This window comes from Erythrolamprus reginae, chromosome 3 (genome assembly GCF_031021105.1).
Source record: "Erythrolamprus reginae isolate rEryReg1 chromosome 3, rEryReg1.hap1, whole genome shotgun sequence".
Taxonomy (NCBI): Eukaryota; Metazoa; Chordata; class Lepidosauria; order Squamata; family Dipsadidae; genus Erythrolamprus; species Erythrolamprus reginae.
The window spans coordinates 52752681-52766074 of NC_091952.1; the positions used below are offsets into that span (position 1 = coordinate 52752681).

Below are 13394 nucleotides of genomic sequence, written 5' to 3' on the forward strand. Positions count from 1 at the left end.
TGATACCCCCTACACACCCTGCTCCAAATCATCTGTACACAATCCCATGCTCCCCCCTGGGCCAGTGATGGGCTACCAAAATTTTTACTACGACACTGTGGCCGTGGATTGTGCATTTTCTTTCAACATCTTTCAGCGCAAATTGGGTGCTCTGGGGTGGAGCTCCATTTTCGCTACCCCACTGCATTCCCTCCCCCTATCCAGGCAGTAGCCCACTCCTGCCCCTGCACCCTCTGGAGAGGTCCAGAGCCCAGGGGAAGCTGTTTTCACCATCCTAGTGGCTCAAGGAAAGCTTGGGGAGGCAAAAAACAGGTCTCCCAGAAGTCCAGAAAGAAGCCGAAAATCAGCTGGCCAGTGGGAGGTGTGAGCACATGCACGGTGAGGCTGAACTGGCCGATGGCTCATGTGCCCACAGAGAGGGCTCTGCGTGCCACCTGTGGTACATGTGCCCTATCATGGCACTACAGTGTTCCCTCGATTTTCACGGGTCCGAACTTCACAAAAATCTATACCACAGTTTTTCAAAAAATATTATTAAAAAAATACTCTGTGGTTTTTTTGCACACCAAGGGTTTAATGGGGCTGCCCGATGTACAATACTGTGTGTTTTAACTCTCCTCCTTCCCCCATTCCACCTCAGCCGTCCTGCTTCTTTAAATAAAAGCTCTGTTTCTGCCCTAGCCTTCCGATCCCACCCCTTTAATTCTCGGAGTGATTGTATGCTCCAATTGAAGCCGAGCCTTACTACCGCCGCAGCGAGTGCTGCAAAGCCCCCTGCTTGCTGCCCCGTTGCCCCCGTGGGTTCTGGGGGTAAGTAAAACCAGGAATGGAGGAGGGAGTGGGAGGAAGGAAGGAAAGAAAGGGAGCATCTCTACTTCGCGGAAATTTGACTTTCACGGGCGGTCTTGGAACGTATCCCCCGCGAAAGTCAAGGGAACACTGTACTGTATGTTCTTTGTGTGTCTTTATATCCATGAATGGATGTGAACACAGATATATTAGCCATCACCCATACATTCTTGGGCATTGCACACAGTGTAAATGAGCTGATCTGAACAAAAAGTTAAGAACCGACTGTGGAAATATGTCAATCCATCAATATTCATCCAAAGGAGCTCTTAGATGAAACAAATGTTGCCAAAATTGCAGCAAGCTGTAATATACAAAGCTTCCTTCTTAAAACACATTCCACTGTCGTAAGTAGTCATCTCTATGCCGTGGGGGCCTGTCATAACTTTGCTTTGCCCACATGCTTCATGTGAAGTTAGAAAGAAAAAGACTGATGGAGGTTTTAAAATTCAGAGTTCTCACTATTCCTCCAGAGTTTTAAAATTAAATGCCATCAATATGCAGATGCTACTCATCTCTTTCGCTCACAAGGTAGAGGCAGTGGAAAATCAGCAAAATATGTTTGCTGTCTTTAATGGGCTGAACCCAGGCTAACAAGCTGATGCTTAATCCGCACAATTCAAAAAGCCTTTTGTTCAGAAAGAAAGCCAGTCAAACATTTTGAGCATCTTATTTTCAGGTTCTAAGCCAGCCTGTCCAGAATGGGATAAAACTGCCTCTGAAAAGTCAGTCAGGATGTCCAGGAGTATTTCTGGACATTGTTTAATTCCTAGTAGGGCAGCAGCATTTCTACTTAACGAAATGAAAAGGTGAGATTTGCAGTCAGAGAAAGGTGGATCTGGTCACTCTCACGCTCCATACGGGCCTATTAAATGGTGGTTAACTTATAAGGCTATTGGCAATGAAAAATTACAATTACAGTGGTACCTCTACTTATGATATAAAAGTAGAAGAGAATATATATGAAAGGAAGAAAAGATATATGATATATGAGATAAGGAAAGACAATTGGACAGGGGACAAAAGGCACACTAGTGCACATGTACGCCCCTTAAAAGAAGGTTCCACCGAGATTTGAACCCGGATCGCTGGATTCAAAGTCCAGAGTGCTAACCATTATACTATAAAACCAATGATTACGCTAATGCCCATTTCTGGCCTCTGTGCGTCAACTTCAGGTGACATATAGCAAAGCCAATTCCTAGAGAGCAAACTGCAGGAAAGAGTGGTTACTTATTTTGATGGGGGTGGGGGGATAGTGATAGTAAAAGACTCTAAACAACTTGGAGCAGATAAAGCATTCTAGTACCATTGCAAGGTATGTGCAATGGCTGAAGAGAACCAAGAGTAGATGTTTTTGTCTTTGTTGAAAGAGATGATAAAAGAACTTCAGGAAAGAGTTTCCATACTGCAACATATACAGGAGAAAAGCTCCTGATAGGACAGGTTAATTTCTCAGGATCTGGAGACACTCCAGGAAGCTAATGAAGCACAGCAACTGGTATCAGGCTCTCAGTCCACTCAAATAGATTTTAGCAGTTCCTGAACAACACAGGAGGTTGAACTAGATGACCTTCAAGGCCAAGTGAACTTTATACTTCTATTATCACCGTATTTTGCTAAGACCTAAAATATTAGAACAAAGCTACTGCAAAACAGCACTCCAACATACAGCTCATGCAAATACTGTACTCCTAAAAGATCCTATGACTAACCTGCAGGGGGGGGGGCTCCATAGCTCAACCATCAGAGTGACCATCTAGTTTGCAAAGGGCTTCCATCAATGTTTCTCAGAAACTTTACAACACTATGAATTCTGGGAATTGAAGTCCGCACATCTTAAAATTGCTAAAAGGTTGAGAAAGGCTAAATTTCCTGGAGCTGCAGTGCCACCATTTATGTTATCGGAGCACTTCATTTTCTTCATCGTGCCAATATTTTTGTTAAATTCTTGCTCGTTTTTAAATTGAGTGAAGGAAAAATCAATTGATACAATTGATGTCTGGCTGGTAGGGATCTGTGAGAATTGCAGAGAAACTAGACAACATGGACATGGGCAGGGAAGGGACTCCCGAAGGACATTTTGACCATGGTTGTCAAAGCCCAGACAGCATTAGGTACCATTTGAATGGCAGATAAATATATACTGCACAAAAAAATTAAGGGAACACTCAAAGAACATATCCTAGATCTGAATGAATGAAATATTCTCAATGGGTTCTTCTAACTCTCATTATGCTAGTTATTATTATCTGTAACCATATGCCTCTCAGTTATTCCTCACCTGCAGGAAATATCAGTGTGTAGCACATTATGAGCCTTGGTGGCGCAGTGGTTAGAGTGCAGTAACGCTTCTGCTGACTGCTGGCTGTTGTTCACCAGTTCAAATCTCATCAGGCTCAAGGTTGACTCAGCCTTCCATCTTTCTGAGGTGGGTAAAATGAGGACCCATATTGTTGAGGGTAATATGCTGACTCTGTAAACCGCTTAGAGAGGTCTGTAAAGCACTGAGAAGCCGTATATAAGTCTAAGTGCTATTGTTATTATTGTATCTAGCAAAATGGATCCAGTGCAGGGCCACTGTCCTCATTAAGCCGATTAGGATGCATTGAGTTTATTTGTTTGATTTGATTTTTATCCCATTTTTATTCTTTTATAAGTGGTAAACCTACAAATTCCCTCTACTACCTGGAGAATTTGGTTAGAGAGTCCATACTGAAAGGGGAGTACGGTGCTATCCAATTTCAGGGTTGTTGTTTTTAATAGCCATACCGTGACTTTATATTCCCACCAGTCATGGGCAGCCAACTTTTAACTGGCACACTGTGGGTGTGGCTTATTTTGTGGGTGTGGCTTAATGGTCATATGACTGGATAGGAGTGGCTTGCTGGCCATGTGACCAAGTGGGAGTGCCTTGAACGATCATCATCGTTCAAGCGAACTGTTAAGTCCTCGACTTACAACCTTACCAGTGTCGCTCTCTGGGGTGACAATTTGCTTCGCGTTTTCCCCCCTTCCTAGGTCACTCCCCCTGCCTCAGGCTGGGTAGCTAGATGAACGGGTGCTGCCAGAAGCATAAATGCTGCCAGCGCTGCTTCCACTCACGCCTTCTGCTTGCACCTCAGACGGGAGGTGGCCGTGTGAGGCTGGAGGGAAGCCGAGCTGGAGAGAGGGAAGCTCGTCCAAGGCCAGGAAGAAGGAAAGAGGAAAAAAGCAAGGAGTGCAGACGCAGCAGCAGCAGCAGGGGAAAAAGAGAGAGCCGAGCCGAGCCCAGTAATTCAGGAAGTGACAGCTGCCAATCAGCTGGAGCTGTGCACGCATCTTCATTTCCACTGGTACCCATCCACCCCGATTCCCACCCACATTTTATCCTGGTTGACCCTCTATTACCCTTTCAGTGATATACTTTTGCTCCAGTTTCACACTGGGTAGGGTGCACAAATTAAAGAAAAAAATGGCTGATCTTCTACCAAACTTTCTGGTGGGAAAACCATGATGCAGTTAGCAAAATGAGAACATTAAAGAGGCAGCCAAGCGACATTCCTTGCTTTGTTCCTCCCTCCTCCCTCCCCATATAGACCAAGACTCCCTTTCTGGGTTCCAGCTTCATGAATTGCAGCTTAAATCACAAACTAGTCTAACCTTGGTCTTTATATTGCTACTTATCTTCATCCTTCAAGCCCCTTGTTTAGCACTCAGGCCAAATTGCTTTGCTCTCCCAGTTTGTAATGGCTTATCGTAATCACTCTATTCCCTCTCCTCTGAAATAACTTACATTAAAGATCTTAAGAGACTTTAATAACCATCTGAGCGAATGAGCCTTTTATGAGCCATTTTCTTTTTTAAAAATATATATATTTTTATTAAGTTATGTACATTGGGGGGGAAAATACAATACACCAAAAACAAACCCAGAAAAAGAAAACACACATATAAAAACATTAAACAACACAGTAACAACTATACAATATAGGGTTCTCTTTTGACAATTCATAACGACGATTTACACTAATACGGTTTGTATAACTTGCATACTTCTCTACTTTTTTTCCCAGCCATTTATGATTTATGAGCCATTTCAATACTATGAAACCTTTTATCACATGGAATGAGGCTACCTAGCTTTTCTGTTCCTTTGATTACTTTGGCATTTTTTGTTTAAGAAGCAGGGGTGGGCTGTCATTTTTAAATTTCAGATATATTTTATTTAACACATTTCTACCCATTTCCTTTTATTAAAATGCTCCTGAAACAACATTCATTATAAACCGTGTTAATATTGTCTTTGGTATTATTTGGTGGAAATATTTCAAAATAAATACATTAGCCTGGCACAGCATTCCTCAAATTGTAATATATAGGAAGCCATCATCTGGGCAGAAAAGTTAATCTAATATCATGACAACCAATGAGAACATACAAGCAAATCAGTTTGTTTGTTTTTCCTATTGGATTTCTTATACTGTATGTCTAGGCAACGTGTGGATAGGTGGACTCTTGTCTCCCTCTAGTGGTTCAATCTAGTATTTATGGTAGTCTGATATTTATTATTATTTATTAATTGGATTTATATGCCACCCCTCTCCGAGAACTGGGGCAGCTAACCTTGAAGAACTCTGATAACCTTTAAGAACTCTGTTCCTTTCATTGAAAATTATATGGGTAGTCTATTTATTTTATTTATGTATTTATTTTTTTCAAGCATGTATTAAATAACAGATATAAATATAAACATTTATTTTATTTTATTTTATTTATTTATTTTGTCCAATACACAATAATATACAATGAAGCTTATAGAGATATAGTAGAGAAGATATAGGAAATATAGGAGAGACTATAGGACAGGGGACAGAAGGCACTCTAGTGCGCTTATGTATGCCCCTTACTGACCTCTTAGGAATCTGGAAAGGTCAACCTTGGATAGACTAAGGGTAAAGTGTTGGGGGTTAGGGGATGATACTACAGAGTCCGGTAATGAGTTCCACGCTTCAACAACTCGATTACTAAAGTCGTATTTTTTACAGTTAAGTTTGGAGTGGTTAATATTAAGCTTGAATCTGTTGTGTGCTCTTGTGTTGTTGTGGTTGAAGCTGAAGTAGTCTTTGATAGGCAGGACATTGCAGCATATGATCTTGTGGGCAATACTTAGATCATATTTAAGGCGTCGTAGTTCTAAGCTTTCAAGACCCAGGATTGTAAGTCTAGTTTCATAGGGAATTCTGTTTCAGGTAGAGGAGTGAAGGGCTCTTCTGGTGAAGTATCTTTGGACATTTTTGAGGGTGTTAATGTCAGAAATGTTGTATGGGTTCCAAACAGATGAGCTGTATTCTAGGATGGATCTGGCGAAAGTTTTGTAAGCTCTGGTAAGTAGTGTGAGATTTCCAGAGCAGAAGCTACGTAGGATTAGATTAACAACTCTTGAGGCCTTCTTGGCGATGTTGTTGCAGTGTACTTTGGCACGTAGATCTTTAGTTATTAGTATTCCAAGGTCCTTGACCGAGTGGGGATTATCTGTGATCATTTGCTTATTCAGTTTGTATTTGAAGTTCATAAATACATGAAATCAATATGAATAAAAGGAAACATTAGGATAGGGACAGTAGTCACGCTGGTGCACTTATGCACGCCCCTTAAAAACCTCTTAGGAATGTCATATAGATTCTTTATTGGCCAAGTCTGATTGGACACACAAGGAATTTGTCTTTGGTGCATATGCTCTCAGTGAATATAAAAGAAAATATATGGGGTGAGTACTTACGGCTGGTTGCTTGGCAACCATTTGAAGTTTGACAGACTCCTTCCCCCAAAAAGGTACTTATGACCTAATTTTACAATGATTTATTAGATTTAGATTAGATTTATTAGATTTATATGCCGCCCCTCTCCTCAGACTCGGGGCAGCTCACAACAATGACAATGGCAGTTTTAGGTTAAAAAATTCATAAAAGCAACTCCAATATATATAAAAAACAAGCACACAATCAATCATACACCAAAACAACATGGGCAAGGGGGAGATGTTTCAATTCCCCTATGCCTGACGGCAGAGGTGGGTTTTAAGGAGTTTACGAAAGGCAAGGAGGGTGGGGGCAATTCTAATCTCTGGGGGGAGCTGGTTCCAGAGGGTCGGAGCCACCACAGAGAAGGCTCTTCCCCTGGGTCCCGCCAGACGACATTGTTTAGTCGACGGGACCCGGAGAAGGCCAACTCTGTGGGACCTAACCGGTCACTGGGATTCGTGCGGCAGAAGGCGGTCCTGGAGATATTCTGGTCCAGTGCCATGAAGGGCTTTATAGGTCATAACCAACACTTTGAATTGTGACCGGAAACTGATCGGCAACCAATGCAGACTGCGGAGTGTTGGAGTAATATGGGCATATTTGGAAAAGCCCATGATTGCTCTCGAAGCTGCATTCTGCACGATCTGGAGTTTCCGAACATTTTCAAATGGCTTCCAACACACCCCTCCACGGTCACAGTTTGGGCATTTGGCAAACATTCGCCTTTATTGCTCTTTGCAAATCTCACGCAGTCACAGTATTCCACATTTTTTGCCAGTTTTCAGCATTTATTTCTACTTTCTGGTATATATTGAGGATTATCTATTTGCTATTACCCTGTGAGCCGCCCCGAGTTTTCAGAGAAAGGCAGCATGCAAATCTAATAAATAAATAAATATTTGTTGTGATTTTGTATGGCAATTTGCTCAGTCAGAGCTGCTGGGACGTAGTTTTGTCTTTGGTAATTCCTTGATTACGCTCTGGTTTACTGCTTGTTTGTATTGCAGTAATCCTGGTGTTAATCCCTGCCTTATCTGGGTATTTACTGCTGGCAAGGAGGTGTTTTGATCTTTTTCCCTTTTTGCTTTTTATTGTTATTCTCTATGTACCTATTGACAGCTGATTTGTCTGAGTGCCAAGCTTCCAAGAATTCTATAGGGGTTTTTTTATTATTTACTTTAGTCTAGGATGCTCACAGTTTTACAGTTGAAATTATGGTTACGCCTCTCCATGTGCTGTGAAATTAAGGAGTTTTTACCATGTCAAATGCTGGTTGATATTCACAGATGTCCTTTAGCTAGGGTTCTGCCTATCTGTCCTACATAGTGTAGTCCTTGCACTGAATGTTGTAGATCAGTGATGGTGAAGCTTTTTCTTCTTGCATGTCAAAAATGGTAGTGCATGCGCATTCTTAATACATGTGTGTGAGTACACAACTCCCACATGAACAACACTGTGTATGTATTTATCCTCATGCATGCACACACAAACACACACGATTGGGTTGTTTTTAATCTTCAGAGTATGAAAAACATTCCAACGGAAAAACCAGAAGTTCTGGACTTCTTGTTTGCCCATTGCGCCATTTTTCGTTCGCCAGAGGCTTCAGGAGACCAACTAAAAGTTCAGTAAAATGGATTTCCAGTTTGCCTGTTGGGCCATTTTTTTGCTCTAATGCCTCTGCGGTATGAAAAATGGCCCCACAGCTTTCTCAAACTTCCATTTTCCCCTTTGGGCTGTTTTTCACACTCCGGAGGATTGAGGGAAGCCTCCTAAAGCCTGCGGAGGGCAAAAACAGCCTTCCCCAAGGGCAAAAATCAGCTGGCCAGCACGCACATGTAGCTAACTTAAGGCAACGCCTCACATGCCCTCAAATATGGCTCTGCGTGCCACCTATGGCATGCGTGCCATAGGTTCACCATCACTGTTGTAGATGGTACCTTTTATTATATATTGTATGATGTGAAATTGTATCTATGAGCTAATAACATGTGGGGCAGGAGGGAGGGGACTAATCTGCTTTTTTTTCCTAATAATTGTTCTGTCTGGGTCACTCCAGAAGCCAATACCAACCCAAAAAGAGAAGCCAGACACACTGGTAAAAGGCAAAGGCAGTTTTATAAAATTCAAGAAAAACACAGGTAACAGAAAATGTCCTTACAAACAGGAAAATGCTGTATCTTCAGATATATCCACGAAGGCAAAAGTCCATGCAGCAATACAAAATTCTTGCTGCTAAGCCGAGGCTGTAGATAGCAGACCTACACCTCCCACGGGTCTACCAAAGCTGCTGGGCCACAAGCCAGGAACAGAGACGCCGAGAAACAAGACAGGATAACGCAACTCCAAACTGATAACACTCCACATGGCTTCAAGGGCTTGCCTGCCTTTTAAACCCTGCTAAGGAGGACCACACCCAAACCCAGCTGTTCCTAATTCAGTGCTGATAATACATTTAATTGCTCCTTTCTTTGATCTGACCGTCTCTGTCGCATGTCAATGACGGCTTGAGCTTCATCACCTAATGACTCCAAACTACTGGCTGGGGAGAACCCCCCCCCCGGGGTTCTCATGCTGTTCTCCTTCATCCCATTCCTGATTTTCCTCTCCCCCGTCCGACTGTTCAGCCCCCTCCTCTTCGCTATCATCCTCCTCCGGGCATGGAGCCAGCAGAGACACAGCCGGTCCCTGAGCAGCCTCAGGCTGAACCACAACAATAATCATAGCACAATTTGTGGAAGGAGCTTTTTCATTTTCACCTATGTTGTTTTCTTGGTAATGGTTTGCCGCTGATTTTTTATAGGTTCCTTTTTTTCACTTCATAGCCCAGCCATTGGCAACTTACGTGCAGGAGAAGGGCTTGAGAAATCATGTAAACACCTTGTTAAATTTAGGGGGATTATATGAATTGCTAATTTAGACCTCCCAATGTAGTCTGAAAGCCCTAGTTCATATCACAGACTATGGATTAGAGGCTCTCCTGTCTGGGCTTGAGCTGAGGCCAACTCAACATTGGGACTAAATTGTCTGGCTCCAGGGACGTGGAATAGGGGTAGCCAAAAGTATCAGCTGCAATGACAACAAAGCCAGAGTCCACCAGCAAGGAACAGATGGCAGGGCTTTTGTTTCCACCACTAACTAGTAGGTCCTTAATCACCAGAGTGGTGCTGAGCAAAAAAAAATAGGATTGCAGTATGCAAGGGCTTCCATGAGGTGCTGAAAATGTCTGTTCAAAGGAAAAGCAAAGCAAAGTTTGTCACCCAAGGAAAGAGATAGCATTGTAATTGTATTTTCTATTCCCTCCTGAATTATTTAACTCTACACAGAGCAGCAGAGCCCTTTATTATGTCCCCATTCAAATAGAGTAGAATAGAGTACAGTACAGTACAGTAGAGAAGAATAGAATAGAATGGAATGGAATGGAATGGAATTTATAAATGTTCCAACACTGAAAGTTTTTAAGATGTTAGATAACCATTTGTCTGAAGTTGTATAGGGTTTCCTGCCTAAGCAGGGTTTTGTTTGTTTGTTTGTTTGTTTGTTTGTTTGTTTGTTTGTTTGTTTTGTCAAACAATTCAGTTTGACAAAACAAACAAATTTAAATTCAGTGACTGTGGATTTACCAACCACGTCTGCTGGAAGTTTGTTCCAAGGACTCTTTCAGTAAAATAATATTTTCTCAAAAATATTATTTTACTGAAAGAGTAGTAGATCCTTGGAACAAACTTCCAGCAGACGTGGTTGGTAAATCCACAGTAACTGAATTTAAACATGCCTGGGATAAACATAGATCCATCCTAAGATAAAATACAAAAAATAGTATAAGGGCAGACTAGATGGATCATGAGGTCTTTTTCTGCCGTCAGTCTTCTATGTTTCTATGTTTCTAATTATAAGGTGGTAATTTGTACAAATAAAACATTAGATAAGTAATGATAAAAAGTAACAAAAGAAGACAATAGGACAGGGACAGTAGGCACAGTGGTGTGCTTATGCACACTCCTTACAGACCTCTTAGAAAGGGGGAGAGGTCAATTGTAGATAGTCTAAGGCTAAAGGTTTTGGGATTAGGAGTAGAAACCACAGAATCAGGTAGTGCATTCCAGACGTTGATTACTCTGTTGCTGAAGTCTTATTTTTTGCAGTCAAGTTTGGAGCGGTTGACATTTAGTTTAAATCGATTTCATGCTCGTGTGTTGTTGCGGTTGAAGGTGAAGTAGTCGTTAACAGGTAGGACATTTTGGTATATGATTTTATGAACTATAATTAAGTCGGAACGGAGATGATGGAGTTGTAAGTTGTCTAAACCAAGAATTTCAAGTCTGGTGGAGTAAGGTATTTTGTTGTGAGAAGAGGAGTGAAGGACTTTTCTTGTGAAATATTTCTGGACTCTCTCAATTGTGTTGATGTCAGATATGCAATGTGGGTTCCATACAGGTGAGCTGTATTCTAGGATTTGTCTGACAAATGTTTTGTAAGCTCTTGTTAGCAAAATTGTCATTGATCATGCAGTCTTCATTCTGCACAATGATGCCTTCTGCTCAGTGTTTGAGTGGTCCAGAGCAGCCCTTCTTACCATTTCACTGCAGCTCCAAATAGCTCAGTGGTGTGGGCTTTCTTTTGGGAAGAAGAAAAAGGAAATACATCTTTTATGGATCCCCAGCTTGCACCAAATTGAAGAGAGTAATATTGCGCTTATCTGTCCATCTCAAACCAGTAAAGAACAATGGGGAAGGGAAGCATATGACAGTGGTTAAGATAAGATTGGAGAGTCTTCCTGGTTTCCACTACTGAAGCTTTTGTGAAACTACTGAATCCAGACTGGAAAATCAAAAGAAGGGATGTTCTGTTTTATTACCCTTCCCAGCAAGAGAAATGGGAGATAAACAAACACTAGGATAGATCAGGAAAGCCAGTCTCAAGAAGTACAGTGATCCCTCGAGTATCGCGAGGGTTACGTTCCAAGACCCCTCGCTATACTCGATTTTTCGCGATATAGTGGTGGGGAAGTAAAAACACCATCTGCGCATGCGCGCCCTTTTTCCATGGCCGCGCATGCGCAGATGGTCAAGTTTGCGTGGGCGGCGGGGAAGACCCAGGGAAGGTTTCTTCGGCCGCCCAGCAGCTGATCTGCTCGGCAGCGCCGCAGCAGCGAGGAGCCGAAGATCGAGGTTTCCCCGCCGCCCATGCAAAGGGGAAACCCCGATCTTCGGCTCCTCGCTGCTGCGGCGCTGCCGAGCAGATCAGCTGCTGGGCGGCCGAAGAAACCTTCCCTGGGTCTTCCCCGCCACCCACGCAAAGGGGAAACCCCGATCTTTGGCTCCTCGCTGCTGCCCGCCCGCCGCTCAACCGCTCGCCCGCTGCCCGCCGCTCGAGAGCAAGAGGGGGAGAGATAGAGAAAGAGAGAGAAGGAAAGAAAGAGATGAGAGAGGGAGGAAGAGAGTGTGAGAGAGGAAGAAGCAAGATAGAGAAAGAGAGAGAGAAAGAAAGATGAGAAAGGAAGAGAGTGACGTCATGGGGTGGGAAAAATTGCGATATAGCGTTTCGCGAAGATCGAGATCGCGAAAATCGAGGGATCACTGTATAACAATTTTTCAATTCTGTTCTTGAATCTGGTGTCATGTTCAAAGAACAACATGCTCTTCCAAGGCTCCATAATAAAGGGAAATGGCTCCAATTCATATTGGCAGAAAGAGCCCTCTATCACTCTGGCCTCACCAAGGAATTTCAAAGTGGCTCTAGAGGTAAGCAGGAGTGACAGAAATCTCATTGATCCAGAAGTCTTGAATAAATAATACTTGCTAATTTTATGCCTGCAAATATTTAATCAAAGTTTCTGCGTAATTACTATGGGGCAGTATGCAATTGGTATTCATGCCGCTGCTTCTTACTGGGAAGTGCATGTGAGGTCCAGCAGCCATAATTCAATTTTATTCATAATTTTATTCATCACTCATGCTGTTTTTAAAATAATTAATTGCTGGGGTGTTTATATTTTGATACACATATGTTGCTTTGGTGAATTTTATGCACTATGATGCATTTTGCTCCACCATACAAAATAAATAAAAGTATTTGATTGTTTTATGTCCTGTTATTCAGGTGAGCTGTTGCAAACTAGGAACTACTGCTGATTATTCTTTAGCGTCATTTGCAAGGAAATGAAAATGTCCATTATTTATAATGCATATAGAACAACAGGAAACTCAATCTTCCCAGCCAGAAATGTCTCATTTTCCTCTTAACTCTCCTCTAACATAGTGAGCTCCTTTTGGACAGTCCCCATCAGGGGTGGGTTCCACTTACCTTCGGCACCGGTTCACATTGCGACATTTCACACGCGATCCCTAAGCTAGCGCATGTGTGTCCCCTTGTGCAATTCTACTTGTGCTCATGCTCAGTAGGTATAATCAGCCCTAAACACAGCTGAGGAGCTGATCAGCTGTGCTTCCAGTGAAGGAATAAAGGTAAGTATAAACCGGGAGAGGGCAGGAGGGAGGGCCCTTTTTCAAGCAGCAGCAGCAGAGGAAAAAACTTCCAGTAAAAAATTCAGAAATAAAATCCTCCTCCCCCCAAAAAAGATGGTGGCGTCCACAGACCAGAACTGTGATTGGGTTCGTGATGTCATCGCCATGTCACAAGTGAGTCATTACAGGCTCAGGTGATCCAGTCCGAACTGGCAGGAATCCACCCCTAGTCCTCATAGTTCACATAGATGTTGCATAGATTCCATCCCCCTCCCCATTTGTCCATTTTTATGTT

General features: G+C 42.5%; 1 non-coding gene across 1 annotated transcript; it reads right to left on the minus strand.

Moving 5' to 3' along the window:
• Window positions 1-1908: 1908 nt before the first annotated feature.
• On the minus strand, window positions 1909-1980 carry TRNAQ-UUG (transfer RNA glutamine (anticodon UUG)). Its single transcript has one exon. It is a non-coding gene; the product is annotated as a tRNA-Gln (tRNA).
• Window positions 1981-13394: the final 11414 nt, after the last annotated feature.